Raw genomic sequence first — 17,882 nt, 5'->3', positions numbered from 1 at the left:
CAAGTTCTATTTTACAAAAAAAGTCATCTTTTAAAGAATTTGCACTATGATGTGACTCATGACCTTCTTAACCATGAAGTAAGATCAAGTGAACATGTTCTTTGCAAGGTATCTTGTGGATGATCATAGCCAAAACTCTTCTTCAGCTTGAGCTAACAAGTCTTGAAATAAAGGTTGGCTTATGAATCTCGGGAGCTAGTTACTTTACTTCTATGTATGTATATGTCTAATTTTTGGAGGACTTGTTTATTCGAAATCTTGTTCTATTTCTTGTGTTGTTTGAAATGTTATTTTGATACTTGTATCGGTGTAAAGGTAGCAAATATGACACAAAATATTCAAATATTAACAACCGATTTAACTGAGAACATAACTAATACATCTAATACTAAGCAGTTAGGATTGAAATTTAGTTGTTACAATAAATATTACTCTCAGCTGTCTTTTTATTATTTAATAATTTGTAAGTTTGTGTTAGGATAAAAGTGAGATTCAAGAAATACAACAGTTGTCCAAGTCCATATTTTTGAACAATCAACCGAAAATAAACTAATCGACCTACATTATAAGAAAAATATTACATTACTAGTGTCTGCATAAACTAAATATAGGATACGAAATAAATTATTCTGCATAAACTAAATATAGGATACGAAATAAATTGTTCTTGTATATATATCAAAGATGTATAGTGTGTGTTACATCAACAATTTCAATACAACGGAATTTCATAATAAAACAATCTCTATATGTTATGTATTTTAGGGTAAGACAAAAGTTTGACACATGGGACAATCTTTTTTCCTCAGCAACCATTGTTTGATTCAACCTGTATTCATTCCCACACCCAAGTGTCCCAATGGACTCTTCATGCTCGAATTCCGCTTGGCATATGGCACAAATCTCTTCAATTTCTGTAGGATTATTTACTCCTTCAGCAACACGATGAATACTTGCTTTAAAATACCCCAATAATATAGCATCGTCCTTTGTCTCCTCCGTATTTGCCTCTTGATCATCAAACAGCAATTCACTTTCTGGTTGAGAATTATCTGAAGAATTTGGTGATGATTTGCCATTAAAATAGTCTTATATATGTTGCTGCCTTAAGGCCCTTTCCACTAAATCATGACTACTGACGTTAATTATTGTAATTTCGCCACTGAGTGGAGTAATTGTGGCTTGTACTCCCAAAACAAAGGGATGATGGCATTGTCGTCTTCTGGAAGAATGATCATAGGGGGATGGACTACTTCTACTTCCAACCATAAGCGAATTCAAAAACATAAATTATGAGCTACTCATTGTTCAACACCAAATTTTCTAACTACGATTGTTTATTACTATTATTTTAAGAAACAGAGTATATATAGAGTTGGGAATTCATACTTTTTTATGGAAACTTAATTGTTTCCTATTTTATTTATTTCTCCTACGATTTAAGGATCTAATTTCCTAATATGTTTTTTCGGAAACTTAAAAAAGTTCCCTACTATTTTATTTATTTCTCCTAGTTTCTTTAGTCCTATTTTAACAACGTTTTGGGTCCTTAAGTTTCGGAAAACAAATATTTAGTCCTATTTTGACAACGTTTATTTCAAATCACCCATATTATTATAAATTCAGTTTTTATATAGACTCAATATAAACAATTTGTTAATTTTCGCGATTATGAAAAGCAAAAATAATAAATTTCATGATTATAGAGAGGGTCACATAAGTATTTATATATAGTTAAATTACTATTTTTATGTATAGATAATTGATGTGAAACTTCTTTCATACGTTTAATTCCTTAGATTTTAAACCTCCTCAATGAAAATTATAAATAAAAAAAATATTTATATGGAACTCTTTAAAGAAGATAAATAATTTTGTTGAATATCTTTAGTCATGCATTTAATTGACGTAGAAAATAAATAACTGTATTTCTCTCACTTAAGAAGATCATGAGTTACATCATATATAGTGCAAATTCTTCAACAATTTTTTTTTCTTCATAAGACTTGTAAATGAAAAAAAAAAAAGAGAGATTTTAGAGATGGGTCATTTTCATTGTAAATTTATGAGTAGAAAAAGTTTCTTCTGATTAATTACTCATTCTTTAGAGCCTGTTTGGCTCAGCTTAAAAGCTGGTCAAACTGACTTAAAAGCTGGTTTTTGACTTATTTAGCTGTTTGGCAATACTCAAAATAACTTATTTTAAGTTAAAAAAAACTTATTTTAAGCCAAAAGTTAAAAGCTGGGGTAGGGGTGCTTTTTTTTCCCCAGCTTATAAGCTGTTTTAAGTTGACCACATTTTTACCTTTTTGCCCTTAATATTTTTATACAATCTCCAAATAACCCACATAACCCTAACATCTCTTTATTCTATTTTTCCCTTTTCACGTGTGGATGATAGACAATTACTATTACTAATGAATGAAAATAAAATAAATCTTAAATCTTTCAAGTGATCTATTCAAATTATATATTAATAAAATGTTAAATAAGTTGCACATATAACTTAAATAAAAATTTATATTCCTCTTATAAATAATTTGTGATAATAAAGAAATATTTGAATGATAGACAATTATTATTACCTATTGATTAAACTAAAATAAAATCTTAAATCGTTCTTTAATCTATTCAAATTATATATCTTTAAAATCTATAATAAGTTTATATTCCTCTTATAAATAATTTGTGATGAGAAAGAAATATGTGAATAATAACAAAATATAATTATTTATGGCTGTAAAATATAAATTAGTTAACTTTTATTATGTTAACAGCTTTTAAGGGTATTTCAGACACTTTGATTTAAAAAGCTGTTTATCAGCACTTATTTGCCAAACACATCAATAACTTTTTTTTTTAACTTCAGCACTTTTATCCAAACGCATAACTGCTTATTTTAAAAATAAGTTTCAGCACTTTCAAAAGTACTTTTTTAAAGCTGCTTTTATTAAGTCCATCCAAACGGGCCCTTAGTAACATTTGCCTAGATAATTCTCATATAGTACTGTAAAGATGTCACGACCCAAGCACATGACATGTATTATCGACTTTAACCCAACAACCTAATGGATTTGTCTCTTAGGCGAGATAACATCTGCCACGACCCAAGCCCTTGGTTTGTATTTTTGACTTTGAGCACATAGAACTCACGAGTTTGTACCTTGGACTACACATCATCTAGCCCAAAAATGTGTGTACCATGTGAACTTGTATTATATTTAAAAAAAAAGGGAAAATTACATGGGATGGCAAACATCCCTATGTAATTAGTTAATAAGGGTATAGTTTAATTTACTTACGGTCAGTAAATACAGTTTTAATTTTTTTGCCATAATTAATGGGACCCACTATCTATTTGTATACATAATAAAAATAGTCATCCAAAGATTTTTATATAATATCTCTCCTATTTTCATTCCATATATTTTCTTAAAATTACTCTTCCCTTCTAATTTGAATTTCCATTGGGAAAATTTTGACCTTCTCCCTCCGATGTTCTTCCACTTTTCGTAGGTAACCGCCAAATTCATGGCTTTCAATATTTTTTTTCTTGATTCCTTCTACAACAATTGCATATGTAGTATGATTGTTAGTTTTTTCATATTTTTTAAAGATCTTTATTACTTATCAGATTACAAGTCTTTCAAAATCAGAATAGATGATTTTTGTCCATGTATGAGAATTACGAGAGGTATGTCATTGCATGTCAATGTTGTTGATAATCCACCTTCGTTTCAATTGGGTTTACTCAGGATTCTGGGTTAATGTAGGGTCTATGGCAAAACATGAACAAGTTTAAGTTGAACAATCTATTGAAGAATTGAGATCCATGAAAAAAAATGACCCAATGACAATTCATAAAGTCATCAACAACGCGAAATCTAGCGGCATTAAGATTGTTGAAGGTGGAAGTAAGAGAAAAGTCATAAACATTGATTCAGAAGAGATTGAATCTGCCTCATCAAAACTGGACAAATCTGAAGAATATCGGAAACATCAGGTAGTGTAATTTATATACAAATTACAAAGTTATGTATATAGTGGTTTGTATATTAAGTTAATATATTCAAAGTATTATAAAACAGTTCTTAATTGTATATTCTATTAGTTGTATATCCAATTACTAAAGTTAGGTATATAGTGGGCTGTATATTAAGGTAACATATACAAAGTCTTATGAGGCAATAACTATTTGTATACAATTATTTGATTTTGTATAAAGAAATTTGTTAAAATTACTCTATAATATTATAATACATTATACAAATTCGTCGATATATACAAAAAATTATGAACATAATAAAATATTGTATATATAAATGTTACACCCTCAAATATAGAAACATATTTCAAGCTTACTATATACACAATTAACAAATGAATACTATATACAATCAGTTTAATCATTAATATTTAAAAAAAAAACAAAAACATGAAATCACATATGCACATATATAACTATAATATATATACCATAATTATTGTACATTATACAAATTTCTAAAATTATACAAAAGAAAAAATAGGAACATAATAAAATATTGTATACAAACAGATTACCCAAAAAAATTAAAAGAATATATGATGGTCGTATACAGTTTATAACACAAAATCAATTACACACAAATATTTTATAAAAATTATATACAATTTCGCAAATATATACAATACAATCAATTTATATATAAATATATCTATGTGTGTGTGTGTGAGTGTGTTTCATAGATATACCTAAAAAAAATTAGAAAAATATTTGATTTTGAACTGATATTGTCTTTCTATAGGTTTAGAATTTATTTTTTGGGGAAATATTTGATTTTGAATGTTTTGCTTAAAATCATGGGATTATGTGAATTTATTGTTAGCATCTTTTGTGCTACTTTTACCATTTATTGAAAAATATTTTTTTTTGTATAAATTTAATTAAAAAAAACGTTTTATACAAATTTAAAATCACCTAACAAACTAAACTATACCCATATAATGTAATTATGTAAACTATACCCATTGAATGTAATTTCATAACATCCGTTTGCCATATATGAAATTTTCCCTAAAAAAAAATCATTAGTATAATTTTATTAGTATTCTAATTTTTAAATTAAAATAGAATTATTGTTGAATAAACTTATGGACATACTTTTTTTTTCTTTTGAATTATATTGGTGTATGTTATTTTAACATTTAATATAAGATATTATGTTAAGAAAATTTGTTTAGAATTTAGAGCTTATGTTATATTTTTAATTTCATTTATTTTAGGAATATTGACTTGATATATTACATTGCAAACAATTTTTTTGAAGTTAAACTTGATAGATTATCTTTTCTTCAAATGTTATATAATTTTATGACATTATATTTATAATATTAATCTTTTAATCAAACATGCATTTCATAATGTTTATAGAAAATTTGTACTTCTAGTTTTTATGATTAATTTCATTAAAATATACTAAATTGCAAAATATAAATTAATTATTTATAACATTAGTTAGGAACATATGTTTATTAATTAATATATTTTCAAAAGACTATATATATATAGATATATATATATATATATATATATATATATAAAAGATATGTATTTATTATTTATTTTTCAAAAAAAAATCTCTTACAAAAATAACTATTTGATCCTTTTTTTGTGGAAAAATAATTTCATGATCGATTTTTTTTTTATATTAAATATTTGAAGTAGCTTTTCATAGTTACTCCTTCTATAAAATAGTAAAAGCATAACAACTTTTTGTTTCATCCGGATAAATAATTTTGTCAATTGCTTCAGTAAAAGAATTTCAAATTGAGACAACGACTGATGTCATTTTTATAGTAACTTCTTCAACAAAATTTCAATGAAAAACCAAAGAAATAGTGGCTATAAAGTTATGAAGATGGAGATACAAGAAAATGGTTGTAAGAGGTTGCAAATGTGTATTCGATAAATTAGATCTACATTTTGCATTTGAAACTCTTCTAATCACAATTATGAGGGAACAAATATGGATGGTGATGATGAACTTCTGAATGACTCTGAATTCTGTGAGCAATTGTTGGATGTGTTCTTAATTTATGGCAGTAGATCATTATTTGGTAAGATTTTCGACCACATCCACCCTCTTCACGTGAGTTTTGCCTGCATGCTATCTTCATATAGCATGACTGTCAAATATATTGTTTTCATTGCATGCAGCATTCAAAAGTTTCTACAGACAGCAATAGATGAGCTTTTCTCACAATATTATTAGTATGATTATAGTTCCTCTTTTTGGCTGAGAATGCACTTAAAATAAGTTCATTCAAAAAGTCACTTACTCAATCCTTTTGTAAATATGAGCAAAAGAATACATATATGAACATATCAAAATGTCAAGATAAATATATCAATGTTATTTTTAATATGTACAAATAAAAACACAAATGTAGGGTTAATCAAAAGCAGGATCTTTTATGAATTTAGTGATCAACTTATGAATTTGCTAATGAAACAACTTGATTGCTGAATTTATGAAATATCTTAAACTATTTGAAATTTTTATAGAAATGTTATATTAAAGTTTACTAATATTTCTTTTTTCATAGAGCTATCACTACTAATTATCATGTAATATATCTGATAAGTTATACATCTCTTAGTACATATTTTACATAAACTTTCTTTTCTTAGTAAAATAAAGGATAATATATTTTCTATTTGAATAGGAGATAGGGCACATTTTTCAATTAAAATTACAAAAACTCTATGTAGATTGTGACAAATATAAGTTATTTTGGCTTCTATTTTCTACTATTAATTTGTTTAAGATGAGTAGGAGTTGTTATAGAGGTCTAAAACTTACAATAGGTTCAGAAAATATTTTATTTTGACAATGAAAGTAATAGTAACCCAAAAAATACATAATTTTGAAAAAAAATCTAACAATAAAAAATATATGCATTAAATTTTTGATAAACCAATTCTTTTTAAAATTGGAAAGTTACCATAGTTAATACAAAATCCATATCCTTTTCAATTTTTAAAAAAGCAACTGATTTTTATGTATGGCTAATATGGGGAGAGAGTAGTCTATTTAGTTTTTTTTTAACTTATTATTTCTTCTTTTTTTAAAAAAAATGAATATTATATTATTTTTGAATAAGTGAGGGTAATTTTATTCATATCGTTTAGTTCACTTTTTTTTAACTTATCATTTTTTCTTTTTTATTACTGAATATTTTAAACTTTGAATATTTAGTATTAGTTGTATTTTATTTCTAAAAATATAAAATCAAATCAAACAGATTAACATAAATTAAAATAGGAGAAATATATGTTGTCTTTTTAAAATTTGAGGACAATGAATTATGTTGCACTTTGTTTTAGAAACCATACAGAAGTAATCATTGTTGTCCACACAAAAATAGTATTTATCATTAAAATAAAAATGCATCTATATATAATATAAGAGGAAAAATAAGTCACGCATGATAAAAGTATCATGTTTTAATATCATAATTATTTTTTACAATTCTTTTAACAGTAAAAATTAATTATTTGTAATTATAAATTAATAATAGATTACAATGATAAAAGCAGATTTTTTTTAAACTACGCAATTTTAAAAATTACCCATTTATAATTTTGAGCAATTTTAACAGCATGTTTTTACACTATACACAACAAAATGCTCCTTATTTACAGCAACTAAATATATATATGAAGTTTGATATCCTTTTTTCTCTATTTTATTAATATTATACTTCTCCAAAATTAAAATCAACATCAAAATTCCAATTTCTTTGTATAACTAAAATTAATTATTTGTAATTATATATATAAATAAATTACAATTAAAAAAACACATTTATTTTGAAACTGTTGTAAATTAACGTGGAAACAATTTTAAAATTTATCTATTACAATTTAAAACATTTTAAACCAAATTTTCCTTATTTGTAGCAACTGAAATTTTCTTTTTCCATCTATTGTTAAATTTTTAAATGTTGTACTTATCCAAATCTACATTCTAAATAATTGAAGTTTTTGAATTTTATTGATAATGGTTCCACAAATTTAAATGTCATTATCTTAATTGTTCATTTTAAGTGTTCCCTTTGTGTTTGCTTCATGATTTATTTATATATTGTTTTTGTGTCTTTATGCCAAAGGAACAATTATTCAGATGAATGTGTTTGTAAGTTATTTCATAATTGAATGAAACGAATCCTAATTTTTCTTTACTTTCTTCTACAATTTTTTATTTATATATCTAATTATAAAATGAGGTTATCTTAAGTGGTTAATAAGTTCTAAAAAATTAATTGAACTTTTGCAGTGTCGATTTACAATTTACATATTTATAGTTATTACCTTACAACTATGTTAATCTTCACCATTTCTGATGAACCTTAAGATCTAGAATGGAGTACTGAGAGTAAATAAATTGATTGCTTTGTATTGATAATTGCTGATTCTTTTTACAACTGAATGAATTAAAAAATATCTAGCTAACTACCTCTATATATAGCTAATACAAATTGGTTTACCAACTAACTAATAATTCTGTTATCAATTCTGTTATAACAGAATTTGACAATTGTACATGATCCATCTTTCTATTCTTTTATTATTTCAACACCCCCCTTCAAGCTAGGTGGTGAAAAAATGTTTAAGACACCTACTTTGGACATCAAATGATAATGCTGAACTCCTCCAAGTCCCTTTGTCAATAGGTCTGCCTCCTGCTCATTTGTTGAAACATACTCTGGATGTATTAACCCTTGTTGAACCTTTTCCCTTATGAAATGACAATCTATTTCAATGTGCTTTGTCCTTTCATGAAACACAGGGTTGTTTGCTATCTGCATTGCTGCTTTGCTATCTGTAAGTAGCCGAACTGGTGTAGTTATCTCCACTCCCAAAAACTTAAACAACCCTAGCAGCCAAATTAATTCTGATACTGTCAATGCCATGCTCCTGTATTCTGACTCCGTTGAGCTCCTTGCCACAGTGTTTTGTTTCTTTGACTTCCAAGAGATCAAGGATTGTCCAAATTTCACAATATAGCCAGTCACTAACTTTCTTGAATTTGGAAAATTGGCCCAATCAGCATCACAATATGCTGTGAGAGAAGCACTTCCTTCTGCACTTAGTAAGATTCCCAGACCTGGTTCATTCTTTATGTATCTTACAACTCTGTGTGCTCCTTCTAGGTGAGAATATTTTGGATTTTGCATAAACTGACTCAAAATCTGAACACTATATGAAATGTCTGGTCTGGTTAGTGTCAAGTATAACAATTTTCCTATCAATCTCTGATAACCTTTGATATCACTCAGCAATTCATCATCCTGCAAGCCACAATGTTGATCATACTCCTGACTTGTGAGCTTCTGATTTTGTTCAAGTGGTGTCATTGCAGTTTTGGATCCTGCCAGTCCTAGATCAGCAATCAGTTCCAGCGCATACCTTCTTTGGTACAATAAAATCCCCTTCTTGGACCTGCAAACTTCAATTCCTAAGAAGTATTTCAAAGACCCTAGATCTTTGATCTTAAAAACTTTATGTAACACATCCTTAGCCTCCTGAATTAGCCCGTCATCATCTCCTGTAATCAGTAAGTCATCCACATAGACCAATATCATCACCTGTTTGCCACACCTTCTTAAGATGAATAATGAATGATCATGTTGACTCTGACTGAAATTTGCTGCTAATAGGGCATTAGTAAATTTAAGGTTCCACTGTCTAGATGCTTGTTTGAGACCATATAAGGATTTGAAGAGCCTGCAACCCTGATTCTACCTCCCTTGGCTATCAAATCTAGGAGGAAACTGCATATAAACCTCTTCTTCAAGATCACCTTGCAAGAAGGCATTATAGACATTCATTTGGTATAAGTTCCATTTGTGCATGGAAGCCAAAGCAATAACAGCTTTGACTGTAACCATCTTGACAACAGGGGAAAAAGTTTCCTGATAATCTAGACCTTCAACTTGGTTGTACCCCTTAGTAACCAACCTAGCTTTAAACCTTTCCATATCTCCATTAGAATGATATTTGATCTTATAGACCTATTTACAGCCAATAGGAACCTTCCCTTTAGGAATATCAACCACCTCCCAAGTCTTGTTTTGAACTAGGGCTGTGAGCTCAGTTTGCATAGCAGCAAGCCATCTGGGATCTATGACAGCCTCATCATAAGAAGAAGGCTCAACTTCAGAAGAAACAGAAGCCAAGTATGATTGGCAATGTGGATTAAGAGAGGCATAACTAACATAATTGGAGAGGGGATAAGAGCAAGCCGTTTTTTCCTTGGAAGGGCAAACAAAATCTGTCATCCAAATAGGAGGTCTAGAAGGTCTACAAGACCTTCTTACAGGTGGAGGAGAATCATCAGTGGTCTTATCAGGAACTAAGGACTCTTGTAAAGGAGAATTGGATGCAAAAACATGCTCATTAAGGGAATGAATAACATCAGATGCAACAGGAGATGAATAGCAATCATTAGATGTACCCTCTAATTCTGGGAAAAGTCTGATGTTATCACCATGTTTCAACTGGAGAAAAGGAAATATATGTTCCCTGAAGGATACATCCCTGCTCACAAAGTACCTCTTGGACTTAAAATCATAAAGTCTGTAAGCCTTTTGTGTAGCAGAATAGCCCATGTGTACTGCAGCAATAGCTCTAGGAGAAAATTTATCTACTTTCTCTGTGACAGTTGCAAAACACAAGCAACCAATAACTCTTAGATGGGAAAGTGAAGGCTCAGCTTTGTGAAAAACTTCATATGGTGATTTTCCAGGTAATACAGTAGATTGTAGCCTATTGATTAAGTAGACTGTTGTCAAAACACAATCTCCCCAGAAATGGAGTGGTCGATGCCTTGAAACCGCAAAGCTCTTGCCACTTCTAATATGTGTCTATGTCTTCTTTCCACTACTCCATTTTGTTGTGAAGTATGTGGGCAACTACTTTGATGCCCAATTCCATGTTGGAGTAGGAAATTTGTTCACTCTTTACTAAAAAATTTTGCACCATTATCTGTTCTTATCATCTTAACATGCCTATCAAACTGAACAGTTGCCATTTTAATGAAGGATTTAAGCAAAACAACAGCATCACTTTTCAATTTCATTAGAAAAATCCATATCATCTTAGAATGATCATCCACAATAGTGAGAAAGTATCTATGACCAGCATTAGTAGGAACCTTGTAGGGTCCCCAGATATCTATATGAAGCAATTGAAAAATTTTTGCTGATCTAGTAACACTGTGAGGAAATGGTTTCCTAGTTTGTCTAGCAATGGGACATACAGTGCAATTATCAAAACTGCAGACTGACATTATATTTTGTAGGAAAGACAACTTCTTCATAACACCAGCTGGGATGTGTCCAAGCCTTTTATGCCATGTTTGAACATCATCTGTGACCTTTTCTGCAAGGCTGATGCTGCTTGTTCTACTGCAAATCTTCTCAGAACATTTTGGCTGTAAGAGATAAAGGCCACCTTCTTCCTTACCAATTCCCTTCACTTTCCCAGTATAAAGGTCCTGAAATACACAAAAGTGTGGAAAGAATATCATTGAGCAAGATAATTCTTTTGTTAGTTGTGATACTGATAGCAAGTTATACTTGAAATCAAGCACATATAAGACATTTCCCATGGCATAACCACCTGCAATATGACATGTTCCTTGGTAATCAACTGGAACTGACTTACCATTAGGAAGATTTACATTACTCCTCATTGTGTTATATGTGTTGGTCACATTAGTCAATAGGTGCAAATTACTGGTCATGTGGTCTGTAGCTCCAGTATCAATTATCCAAGCATCTGTGCAATTATGCAATGAATGAGAAGCAGCATTACCTGCCACAGCATTACCTGCCATAGTGGCTGCTTGTTCAACTCCTTTGCCTTTGTCTAGCATGCTCAGTATTTGACTATATTGTTGATCAGTAAAATAGTTTGGTCCCCTTGAACTTGACTTGTTGCAAATATCAGGATTTGGCTGATGAAAAACATGGGATTGGGACTGTGACCTTTGTGTTATCTCTCCTCCCCCAGCAGCATGGACCATGTTAATCCTCTGGTTATACTGTCTTTGACCATTTTTTATGTTTCCAGCATCATTACCTCTGTGACCAGCATCTCCCTTATCATTTACAGCATCTTGCATGACCATATTAGCTTGTCTATCCCAAGAATTGTCTGTTATGTTGTTATTCCCTTGATTAAACATAGGTTTCTTCTTCCCTTTGTATTCAGGTGGGTAGCCTATCAACCTGTAGCATATTTTCTGTGTATGTCCTTTCTTCTTACAGAGATCACAAAAGGAATTGTTATTATAACTATTGTATCCAGAATTGAAACCCTTCTGCCTGTGCTGATTATTATGTAGACTCATCAACACTGTACTTTCATGTAAATCACTCACTATACCTCCATGTGAACTCGTCTCACAAATTTTCCTTTGACTCTCCTCATGAACAAGCATAGCATGAGCTTGACTAACAGAAGGAGATGGTGTCATCAATAAAATTTGAATCCTAATTGCATTATACGATTCATTTAATCCCATCATGAACTAAAATAATTTCTGTTGTTCTAGATGTACTACGAAATCTCTCGATGTTACCCATCCACATAATGCAGGAATCAAGGACTGATATTCATCCCACAGTAAACGTAATCGTGAATGATAGGAGGAGATATCAGATGTACCTTGAGAAATTGTGGCTATTTCCCTATGGAGATTGTAGATCCTTGATCCATTAACTTTGTTAAAACGCTCCTGAAAATCCACCCATACAACATGCGCATCATCTGCATACACGATGCCATTTACTAACTCCTTCAATACCGTATTCATGATCCAGGTAAGAATTGTAGCATTGACTCACTCCCATTCTTCTTCTAGATCATCCTTGTACAGATCCTTAGTGCACATTCCGTCAATGAATCCTATTTTACGCTTAGCTCGCAGTGCAATTTTTATTGCTCTGCTCCAGATTGAGTAATTTTTAGATCCTTTCAGCTGGATCGAAATTATCACATTCCTAGGATTATCATATGGTTGCAAATGGAGAGGATGTCGAGGATCACTAACATCCAATGTCGTCATTGCTAATCCTCAGATTTAGATCGGAAGAAAAAGAAGAAAAAAAATCTACAGAAAGAAGAAGTGATCTCGAACCAGCACCTTCAATTACAAACTAGTCGTCAGTGATCTACCAGCTCCTAATCTTCTAACCTTGCTCTGATACCATGTTAATCTTCACCATTTCTGATGAACCTTAAGATCTAGAATGGAGCACTGAGAGTAAATAAACGGATTGCTTTGTATTGAGAATTGCTGATTCTTTTTACAACTGAATGAATTAAAAAATATCTAGCTAACTACCTCTATATATAGCTAATACAGATTGGTTTACTAACTAACTAATAATTTTGTTATCAATTCTGTTATAACAGAATTTGACAATTGTACATGATCCATCTTTCTATTCTTTTATTATTTCAACAAACTACGTATAGTAGTCCTCTTATCATTTATAACTGTGCTTAGTTATCTTCACTTAAAATACCATCGAAATTAGATATCAAATTTTTTAATTATCTTTATCCATCTCTCTTCGTTTTGTATGCTAAGTTATTGAATCGTGATTGGTCATTGCCTGAGTGTTAGATGATTCAATCAATTAAAGAAACAATAAAAGAGAGTATCAATTGAGTTTTAAAGTATCAATTGTAATCGAAAAATATCTATCGAGTGAGAGATTAGAGTACGAAACGATCTCAAAAGTGTAAGTGGCTGAAAATTTATACTTACTGCTCTTATAGAAGAGTTATTCTTGCAAAAGAGCTAATTATCTCAATTGAGATTGAGAAATGAAAACTTAAAAGTACATATATTTTTCTTATCTATTTGATAATAATTAGTTTAACACAGACTTTAATCGAAGTGATATTAATCTATGCAAACACTGTTATGTACTTATATTTAACTATGAGAAATTTCTTAAAATGTCAATATTTTAACATTTAAGAAGACTAATTAGCAACACTTTCAATATTTAGTAAAAGTGTCAAAAATTTATTTTTGTTATGTATCTTTATGTTTTTGTTAATTATTTTTATTTAATGAATAGCATGTTTATATATAACAGATTGGAGAAACTTAAGGAAGAAAATTATTTTAAAAAGAAACAAATGCTTAAAAGTCTCATAAGTTACAATTTATCAAACACACCAACTTCCATCTCTTTCTTTTTCTTTCACCATGTTTTAAAAAATACACCTCTCACCATTGTTTTACAAAAATTCAATATCCAATTTTCTTAATCTTTTTTGTTTCTAAACACTTTTATTTGCCAAAATAAATATTCAAATTTCACTAATTATTCTTAGGAAAATCACGAAATTAAAAAAGTACCACATCTATTAAATTTTCAATATCCAATTTTTACTATTATTCTTATGAAAATCACAAAATCAAAAATTCAATATTCAATTTTCACTAATTATTGTACTGAAACTTTATGGCAATACGTTATAATTTTATGTTTTAAATTTAAAAAAATTTAATTTAGAAATTTGAACACCTATAGTTTTATTTGTTATTTGACATATTTTTCCCACATTGTATTTATTTTATTTTTCAAATTTTTGTGTCCTTGCTTAAATTGTATTCATTCAATATGTATACCATTTATGTTTGTATTCATTCTAGTTTTCATGTTGTATTTTGTATAACGAAACTTGTATTTCTTTACTAGTTTGTATTCATTCCAATAGATATGCCAAATAAATATGTATCTATTTAAAAAATATATTTGTATTCGTTATTTTTTAAACTGTGTATTTATTTTTCTCTTCAGAATCTTGTTTCCTTTCCTAAGTCATATTCATTCCAATATATATTATTTGTATTTGTATTCGTTCTAGTTTTAATATTTTATTTAGTATAATGATGTATAAAATATAAAAATAATATGATGGAAAAGTGAGAATGAAATATAAAATTGAAAAAGAGTACGAAAATATTTATTGCAATCATTAATAAAATACAAATGTTAATAGCACTCCTACCAGTTTGAATACGAATTGAATCCAGATACAAAAATTTGAAGAAAAACTATATAAACAAATAAACTGATAGAAAGTTGTTCTTCTTATAAATAAAATATATAAGTAGTTGACATACTTTTGGGATGAATACAAATTGGGGACAAATACAAGATTTATAAACTATGCAACATAAGATTTTTAATAAATACAAATTAGTGTTTTGAATACAAATTGAGAAGGAATACCAAATACTAAAAAATACTATAAATAAAAAACAAACTAATAGAAAATTGTTCTTCCTCAACTTGGTCTTCAACAAGTTTTTTGAAATCTTCTACATTCAATTTTTTTTCTTTTATTAATAGTGTATTTACCATTTTAATATTACTATCTTGAACTTGAATGCAGATAGAATCATGAAGAAACTTAGACCTTCTATCTTGAACCATTTTAGTTGCACAAACTACATTTTCAAATAATCCTGGAGTAATGCATAAATCAAAGAGGCAGAATTTCCAAAAGTTGATGATTATATGTGATACTTCTTATAGTCCTCTTTGAATCAGAATTTGAATTGCAATTTTTGTGTTTTTCCCTTTATTTAAAGTCTTAACTGAAAATAGAAAGATTGAAAAACACACAAAAATCTAAAAAGTTTCAAACGAAAACATCGAACAATAGAATAAAGATGAATACCTTAATCAATGAGATTGTTGAGAATTCAATTTCTGAAACCAAAAAAAAGGAAAGAGTGATATGAGGAATCTGAAAAATGGGGGAAACGTGATATGGAGAATTTGAAAAATAGGGGAGAATGGAAGAGATAATTTTAGAGAGATAAAATAAATTATTCTTTTTTAAATTTGGTGAGGATATATTGAGAGACATGTATTTTTTTTATTAGAAACGTGTGCTTTGTGAGTGAAATTAGAAAGTAATTTTGGAAATGTTATTTTTTAAAAATAATGATATTTTTGACATTTTTACTAATATTTTTAACATAAGGAGGTTTTTACTAAATATGTTACTTTTTTTTTTGACTAATTTGCTAATTTTTACTTTTAATTTATGTGTCTTTTAGACTCATATACATTATTGATTTGAAAAAAGTTCTATTTTTGTAAGTGATAAATTACATGATTAATTTGAATCTTCCTACAAATTGCATAGAAATCCAAATAATTAAATAACCTCATTAATGTTTAGCATAATAAAATACTACAAAAGAATATTAAATTTTGTGTTGATAAAGACAATATTTATATCTTTTTTTTGCAACTTTTTAAAATAATAAAAATTTAAAAAGAATTTGAAATAATAGAAATAAAAAAAATTAAAACCAAAAAAATAAAAATAGATATATAAAAATTAAAATAAAAAGTAATCAGGTGGTGGTAATTACATCATGCAAAATTGATCTTTTTCCGATTAAATAACACTCTCAGGTGCACTACTCTCCTCCATATTAGTGATTAAATACTTGTTCTGTTGAAGATAGTATAAGAATATGGGAATTGTCTTAGGCAAATATGACTGAAGAGTGAGCAATTAATGAGAAGTAGAACTTTTAGTACTCATAAATTTACAATGAAATTAGCCTCTCTTAAATCTCCTCTTTCTCATTTACAAGTTCTATTTTAAAAGAAGTCATTTCTTTAAGAATTTGCACAATGATTTAACTCATGATCATCTTAAGCGTGAAGTAAGATCAATGAACATGTTCTCTTTGTGAGGTATCTTGTGGATGATCATAGCCGAACTCTTCTTCAGCTTGAACTAACAAGTCTTGAAATAAACGTTGACACAATGAATCTCGAGAGCTAGTTATCTTACTTCTATGTATCTGTCTAATTTTTAGAGGACATGATTATTAGATATCTTGTTCTATACCTCGTGTTGTTTAAAATGTTAGTTTGATACTTGTATCGATGTAAAGGTAGCAAGTATGAAACAAGATACACAAATATTAACAACCGATTTAACTCAAAACATAAACAGTACATCTAATACTACTCAGTTAAGATTGAAATTTAGTTATTACAATCAATTTTACTCTCAACTGTCTTTTTATTATTTAGAGATATTTAAGTCTATTTGAATAAAAGTGAGATTAAAGAAATACAACAGTTGACCAAGTCCATATTTCTGGACAATCAACCGAAAATAAACTAATCAACCAACATTATAAGAAATACAAGCATCAATCTATCACATTACTAGTGTCTACATAAATTAAATATAGGATATGAAACAAATTGCTCTTGTATATATCAAAGATGAATAGTGTGTTACATCAACTTCAATATAACCGAATTTCATAATAAAACAATCTCTATGTGCTATGCATATCATGGCAACATAGAAGCTTGACACATAGGACAATCTTTTTTCCCAAGCAACCATTTTTTGATGCAACTTGTATGATATTCATGTCCGCACCCAAGAATCCTAATGGACTCTTGATGCTCAAATTCCGCTTGACATATGGCACAAGTCTCTTCAGTTTCTGTGGGATTATTTATTCCATCAGCAACATGATGAATTCTTGTTTTAAAATACCCAATAATATATAGCATCATCCTCTTTCTCCTCTATTAGCCTCTTGATGATCAAACAGTAGTTCATCATCAAACAGTAGTTCACTTTCTGGTTGAGAATCATCTGAAGAATTTTGTGATGATCCGCCATAGAAATAGTCTGGTACATGTTGCTGCCTTAAGGACCTTTCTACTAAATCACGACTACTGAGATTAATAATTGCAATTTCGTCACAATGTGAAGTAATTGTGACTTGTAATTCCAAAACAGGGGGGGGGGG

The sequence above is a fragment of the Solanum pennellii genome, chromosome 12 (genome assembly GCF_001406875.1).
Source record: "Solanum pennellii chromosome 12, SPENNV200".
Lineage (NCBI taxonomy): Eukaryota > Viridiplantae > Streptophyta > Magnoliopsida > Solanales > Solanaceae > Solanum > Solanum pennellii.
Note: the sequence above shows the minus strand (reverse complement) of the source record.